The sequence below is a fragment of the Benincasa hispida genome, chromosome 6, assembly GCF_009727055.1.
Source record: "Benincasa hispida cultivar B227 chromosome 6, ASM972705v1, whole genome shotgun sequence".
NCBI lineage: Eukaryota > Viridiplantae > Streptophyta > Magnoliopsida > Cucurbitales > Cucurbitaceae > Benincasa > Benincasa hispida.
Window position 1 is genome coordinate 17953338 of NC_052354.1, and position 7681 is coordinate 17961018.

Below are 7681 nucleotides of genomic sequence, written 5' to 3' on the forward strand. Positions count from 1 at the left end.
CCTCTTCGGTTAAATTCCATGTTTGGCCCTATGGTTTGAGTAAAGTTAGTCGTTTTAAAATTTAGAATTTAGTTCCTATTGTTTGATATAACTCCATATATAGTCTTTATAGTTTGTTAAATCAGTCTCTGCCATAAGGACTATTTATTATGAAGTTTTTATCAAACTACAAGGTGAATTCTAATTATAAACCATAAAATCTAAATTTTAACTTAATCCAAACCATAGAAACTAAATTTAAAATTTTCCTATAAATTATATAATATTACAAACAATAATTATATAATTTTTTTAAACATAAAATATATTCATAAATAAATTAATAATAATTTATTATCAACTAATATTTAATATGTAACTACAACTAGTTTACAATTATTTAAATTATAATTCAATTTCTGAATTTACTATCAAAACACATATCTTAAAACATGAAATACAACTCTATTTCTATCTAATCTCTTATTTTCAAATTTATATTTGCAGATTTTCGACCAGACAGACCCTATTCTTTTGTGTGTGAATTTTGAAAATAAATTTGTTTTGTAAAAAAAACTCATTCACCCACATGCATTGAAAGTTTTTGCCATATGCTACTTTTGGTTTTTTTTATTATACTTTTTTCTGAATTGTCTGAACGGTAAGGGAGGGTTGTAATGGACATTTGAGTCAAATTTTGTGTGTAAATTGAAGCCCATTGTGCTATTGATGTACAAAAGTAGGAAACTTTAGACATTTTGGTAATTACACCTATTTGTTTAGAGCTATGCAAAAAGCCCTTCCATGTTTTACCAAACGTATAAAACAGTTAACATTATCCTAAAACTATTTTTAATCCTCCCAAAATCCCAAATGGACCCAAAGTCAAAAGGCACCCATTATCCCAACACTTACACAACTCGGCCAATGAACTTGAAAAAAACTCTCCACTGTTACTTAACTACAAATTACTTTCTATACAAAACCTTAATTCCCAAGAATTTAAGTATCACCAGTCCTTTTGGGATGGTGACCGAATTTTGGACTCTGTTCTTGATTAGACATCATTATCATCATCGTCCGAATGTAATTCACTGACATTTGCCAAACTGTCTTCAATATCCTCGATCCTTGTTCTCATGAATTCACCGCTAAATCCACGTCCATGTCAGCAAACTGTTCTGCTTCCTCTTCAAGAATATTTAGTTGAAAATGATAGATACTATCCACTGAACTTTTGCAAGTTGAACTCGAAGTTTTTCGATTCATTATTTCACATTTTATTTGCTTCTGAACCCTCCCAAACGTAAGATATCGTCCAGAAAATGCTGGTAGAAAACTGAATAAGAAAATGAATGTCACTCTTTTTACCAGTTTTTCAAGGATTATGAATGCATGAAATGTTGCCATGTTTAAGATGAAACCTAGAAACCATTCATAAAGACAATCCCAAGACATGTAAGGATGTGATGGTCTCAGAATGTACAAATTTATATGGCCAACGCTTGATGATCTCAGAATGCACAGATATAAATAGCTAACACATTTTTATTTTAATGGAAAACTAACGTTCATGAAGAAGATAAAAGATCAAAGTAGAGAGGCACACAATGTAGGTCATTATATCTAGGTGAAAGAACTGATGGTTGAAGTAAAGACACAAGAAACCGACTCCTTAATCTCTCAATCAAGGAGAGCCCTATGGAACTGAAATCCAAAAGAGTTTGTTCCAACTTACGAACAAGAGACAAGAAGAGCTGTAAAAATTTTAGATACAGGCAGAGATCAAAGAAGTAGAACTGTAAAGAGACAGGTCCAAAACAAAGCCAAAAAGATCTTACCAGAATCCAGACTCTACCGACATTCTTACATAAAAGGTGAGGACCGAACAAAACTCTGGAAGGCAAAGAGAGATGGCTTCCCATAGGTTATTAAAGGTGCCTTTATAAGTTAGTTACCATTGGATTGAAACTTTAGTCTTATGAAGGAAATCTACTAAACATCGAATGACTCAATGTCTTTCCCCTACTTTTCTCCATGAAAATATAAAAACCAAGTGAAAGAAGAATGCCTTTCAGGCACCTTTATCCTTATTGGTGCCATGTATCAGCAAAATGCTGAGACACCAGCTCATCCTTTTATGCATTGTTCCATTGCATCTCTTTTCTGGAAAATTATTTTTGAAGCCGGGTGGTCATTTCCATGCTCCAACAATATTTTTGATATTCTTGCATCATTACTGGTCATTCAACCTTTTGGTGGTACTAAAGGCAATTTGATTGGCTCTTTTGCAAACTTTCTTCTGGAATCTTTGGGGCGAGCATAATAGCCACCTTTTCAAAGACTCTTTTTCCTCTTTTGATCGTTTTGCGGAATTTGTTCTTTTTAGTTTCTACTGTTTTTTTTCTTTTCTTTTTTTTTAATGCAAAACTAAGCACCCGTTTCCTCACTTCAGCTTATCTTATTTAATCTCCCATGGGAGACTTTACTGTGATCACATTTTGGTGTTGGGTTTTTCTAAGTATCAATGAAATGTTTCTAATACAAAAAAAAAAAAAAAAAAAAAAAAAAAAAAAATGACAGTGAACGAAGAATCAAACAAAAACCATTCAAGAGTTTTGTAATTAAAATGTACTTCACCAATTTTATTGCTGCTGTGCTACCTTTTTTTACTAAATAAGTTTGGTATTTCGAAGCTAACCTGCTTAGGAAAAAGATTAGAACTAAATTTCTATTGGTTCTATAATTTCTTCTCATCCATAAACATACCTTAAGGCATCTCCTTCAGAATTGCAATCAACAAATGCAAAACCCTTGCAGATTGGTTCCCTAGTCTTTTTGTTTCCAATGACTGCAGGAGTTATATTGATGATTCCAGGAAAGCCTTTAAAAGCCACGATCAGGTCTCTGTGAATGTTCTTTTTTTTTAGGAAGGTTGACAATGCGTACACGAACTCCAGTACTAACAATCTCTGGAGCTGAAGAAATGCACGAAACTCAAGTTAGATCAAATTAGAATAGACAAGTAGAAGTATTAGAATGACAAAAGTTCATTAATCATTAAGCCTTTTACAAGTCTAGAGTGGATTTCATACAACAGTGTGGCTAGTTCAACTGTGTGAGTTATATAATATTTTGAGAGAATGCTTTTGTAATTAGGGAGAGATTTCAATGTGATTATAATAATTTTTCGCATAGTGATATTTTTCTGGTACCTGGTTTCTTTCCAGTTTGGAGTTTTTTCACGTTAAATCTTGTGTTTCCAGTTTTATTGTTTTCTTTTAATTTTTCTGTTATTTTTCTGCACATTCTTGCGGTATGGGAGGTTTTTCCCAATGTTTTAGCAAGAGGTGCAAGAAAACCCTTCTAAGCTATGTTTTGAATTGGTCAACCTCAAGATTTCAAAGAACTATAAAGGTTCCTTGTTTAACTAGGTAAAGTAGAACCGCAATTCAAAATAAATCGATTTGGCTGGAATAAGGAAAACCTGATTTGACATTACAACATCTAAACCGGCCATGATTGAACCCTCAATTTTAGCATAGGCTAACTTTTATAAACCATTGTTGACAGAGTGCAAGAAATCAACGATAGGCATTGGGGCAAATATGAAGCAAGAAATTTGGCGTATTTACTTGTACAGCATTGGGCCCACTTTCGACAATGGGATTCTGCACATTCACCAGTAGAGCAAAACAACTTTTTGGGGGCAAATTGTACCTCAATTGAAGAATAGTGTCATAGCCCATAAACATTTTAGCTAGCTAGGGAAACTTCGACTTACAGAGGGCAGAGTGCCATTCCACATGGTCTTTATCATCCAACTACTACATCAAGAATACCCTGCTAGCCCATCAATGGACACACATAGTGTGTCAAGATTTTGGTTAGATTTGGACAACCGTATGCTTCTTTCTTGGTGACTATGAAGTTCACCAACATCACAAAATTTTACCACTCTCCCAAGTTGAGTTCAGTCACCATTCTCTTACATAAAGACAATGAACCCTCGACATATCTCCACAATGATACAATATTGTCTATTTTGGACATAAATTCTCACAGGTTTGATTTTGGAACCACCCAAAAGGCCTCACACCAATAGAGATAGTTGTCCTCACTTATATACCATGGATCTCTCCCTTTCCAAGGAACTTTGTTTGTACCTAATAATTCTCCCCTCGTCCGTCCCACTCCCTAACCACCAATGAAAGTTTGCTCTAATCTGGACCCAGAGCAAAGCTAGATAAAATACTACCTCAGATCACATTGTAGAATCTACTTGATGTCTACCACTATCGTACCCTTAATCTCCTTCCCTCAAACAAAGATATACTCCTCCTACCAAATCCACTTGATTAGATAAAGCTCTACTTGTTTGCTACATCTCAAGCACTTCTTGTCCGAACAAGAGATTCATCAACAAGACTGCTAATTTTATTTGGAATCTGAGAATATCACTAACATAGCTAGGTTTACTTTAAATCATAGCTATGACACCGTAATTAAGAACAATGAACTTTTCACATATCTCCACAATGGTACGATATTCCTACATTTAATCTATGTGGGCAAATGTCCACACTCACAAAAATAATTTACCAAAAAAACAAAAAGAACTACGAGCTAAACAATAATAAACATTTCAATTCGGCAGCAAGCTGCAGAATCAGGGAATAAAGAGTTACAAAATTGAGAGGGATTGAGACTGACCTACTTTCTCTATGGCATTTCTACTAGTTTTGGACTCAGAAGAAGACTGATTCTAGAGCTTATTGATATTTGCAGTCTGAGCTTCCCTACTCTGCTTCATTTCTTGCAACAATTTGTCTTCAATCGATGTATCATACTCATTCCCTTCTCCAAATCCACGAGGCCTCGCCGCATGCCACTCTCTCGTGTTCTTCAACGGCAAAAGAATTTCATCTTCATCCTCGTCCTGAAAATCATCTTCATCCTCATCAAAAAATTCATCGAACTCAATGTCGGAATCACTCTGTTCAGTGAGGGCAATGCCGCCTTTCCCAGACCTCTTCATGGCAAAAACAGGAAACCCCATTGGTCCTGAGCCATGGACAAGAGACAAACTGAAATGGGGTGGCCGGAATTTTGTCGATTTGGGAGAATTGTAATGCCAACTGTGATGCAGTGACGGCCAAATCGTGCTGAAAGGGCAGTGAAGGGACGGAGAATCAATCATCTCTGCTCCGCTCTGATGAACGATTTTCCTACTGAAGAGGCAGTTTTGCAAGGTGGTTTATCAAATTATATGAATTTCCTTAACTGTGATCATATACTTTTCATAGATTCGTTTAAACGTCTGGTGTCGTGGTGTAGTTGGTTATCACGTCAGTCTAACACACTGAAGGTCTCCGGTTCGAGTCCGGGCGACGCCATTACTTTTCTCTCTGTAATTTTCCTCTTAATTTTTTTTTCTTTTTAACTTTGTTTTTTTCTTTTGATCAATAGTGAATTTACTTTTTGTATTTTTCCTCTTAATCCTTTTTTTTAACTTTGTTTTTTCTTTTAATCAATAGTGAAATTTTCACTTTTTTTTCCATTAGAAGAACTTTCCACCTTATTTAATTATGTGGCATGAACATTTTTCAATAAAAAAAAAAACTTATGACAAAAATGACAATTCCCAATTTTATTATTTAATTATATATAAAGTTTTTTTTATTGATATTTTTTATATTTTTTCCAAATTTGTATGGTACTAACTAGTTGATAACTACGTGTGTTGTACATCTTATATAACTTTTTAATATGATAATGTTATTTGTATCATCTATTCCTTTATTAAAACTAAATAAATGACCTGATTTGTTTCAAAATTTGTCAACCAATATTATATTTAATTAATCATCTTGGTCATTTATTGTTACGAGATTGCTATAATCTTGATGAAGTTATGTGATTTTGAGAACTAAATTGAAGTCATTTTAGTATATAATTCATCTTCAGTTTGATCCTTTAATTTGAACTTTATAAGATGGAGGTCGTTTTTTGCCTTCATATTTTATTTTAACAATATCTTAGGCATTTTATTTCAAATATATGATCCACTCAAATTAGAAGCATCAATTTATTCTCTAGTAGTTTTGGAAAAAACTAAGACCCGTTTAATAACCATTTTATTTTTTTGTTTTTGATTTTTGAAAATTAAGCCTATATCATTTATATTTTTTGTCATGATTTGTATCTTTCTTAAGTATATAATGGTTGATTTCTTAGCCAAATTCCAAAAATAGAAACAATTTTTTTAAAACAATTTTTTTTAGTACTCCAAATTTGGCTTAATTTTTTATAATATTGGTAAAAAGTAGACGAAAAAAAAAAAGAAAATGGTTATGAAATGGGGCCTAAATTACTTGCACAAATGGTTGTTTTATATAAAGAAAACCATAAAATCTTTGAAAAATGCCCCACTAATGTCTCAATTACATAAACAAATAGAGAAAGAATCAAAGGCATAGAAAAAGTATAATGGAACACAATCTAGTTGTGAAGATGATAATTGTCAAAAGATTTTGGTTCTTTTTTTTTTTTCCTTAACTTCCTTCTTTCAATTTGAAAGTTCAAAAGTCTCTTCAATTTTTTGTGCATGGCAAGGCTTAATTATGATAATAATGTTTGTGATTGTAGGGATTAAGTCCCGCGTAACAGAAAAAATCAAATCTGACTCTAATTTAATAATAATAATAATAAAAGTATTGGAAAACAAACCTAGACTATACATTAAAAAAGATAAAAGGAATTCAAAACCTCTGTTGGATATAAACGACATCTCTATTGGGTTTTCTGAGGCGGGATAATGGAATCCCCTCTTCTTGGTTTGGGAGAAAAATGAGAAAAAATGAGAGAGAACTATGTACAAAGGAGAGATTTTTTTTCATTAAAACCACACAATCAAAATGAGAGTCGGGAGAAGATCAGGGAGAAGACTTCCTCTACCCATAAAAAATGGGAGTTACCTATTTAATTTTATTTATTAATTAAAATAAATAAATCTAATTTTAATTTATTTTAATTAATTAAACAATAATAAATTAATTTAATTTAAATTAATTAATTAAATCGAATTTAATTTATAAAAAATTGAATTAAATAATTATTAATAATAAAATTAATTAATAATAATTAAATATCTCCTATAATTAATTCAATGTGTATTAGAATCATATTCTAATACAGCCTTCTCACATAACCTATAGTTTCAATTTAATTAATTTAATTAAATATAATCAACTTAAAATAATTAATTTTTCAATTAATTAATCATTAACTTAAATATCCCATATTTAATTTAACCTTATAATTGAATCAAATTCATTTATCTTTCTCTCATATAATCTATAGTTTTAATGTGCATCTTATGCGCATTATTTTTAACATATAGCTTTAATATGAAATTAATTCATATTACATTTAATATTTAAAACCTTCAAATATATAATTCTCCCATAAGTTAATTTTTAAATCAAAATCAAAAATAAATTTATATCATAAAGTTTAATTAAATTATAAACTTTATATTATAATGTATCTACATATGTTATATTATTTTCCCTCAGTTAATTTGAACAATTCAAATTACTTTAATTTCCTCAATACTTTTTTTATTTTTTGAGCTACCAGTGGGACCTAATGGACTTACAGATTAGAAGCTCCAACGATATGAGATTAATTGGCTAAACTC

The 7681-nt window shown here is 31.5% G+C and overlaps 1 long non-coding RNA gene and 1 other non-coding gene across 2 annotated transcripts; one reads left to right on the top strand and one right to left on the bottom strand.

Moving 5' to 3' along the window:
* Positions 1 to 711: 711 nt before the first annotated feature.
* On the bottom strand, positions 712 to 5333 carry LOC120079562. The gene is made up of 3 exons (XR_005482261.1): positions 4693 to 5333; positions 2749 to 2957; positions 712 to 1318 (listed from the first exon to the last, which is right to left on the bottom strand). It is a non-coding gene; the product is annotated as an uncharacterized LOC120079562 (long non-coding RNA).
* Positions 5302 to 5375, top strand: TRNAV-AAC. The gene has a single exon. It is a non-coding gene; the product is annotated as a tRNA-Val (tRNA).
* Positions 5376 to 7681: the final 2306 nt, after the last annotated feature.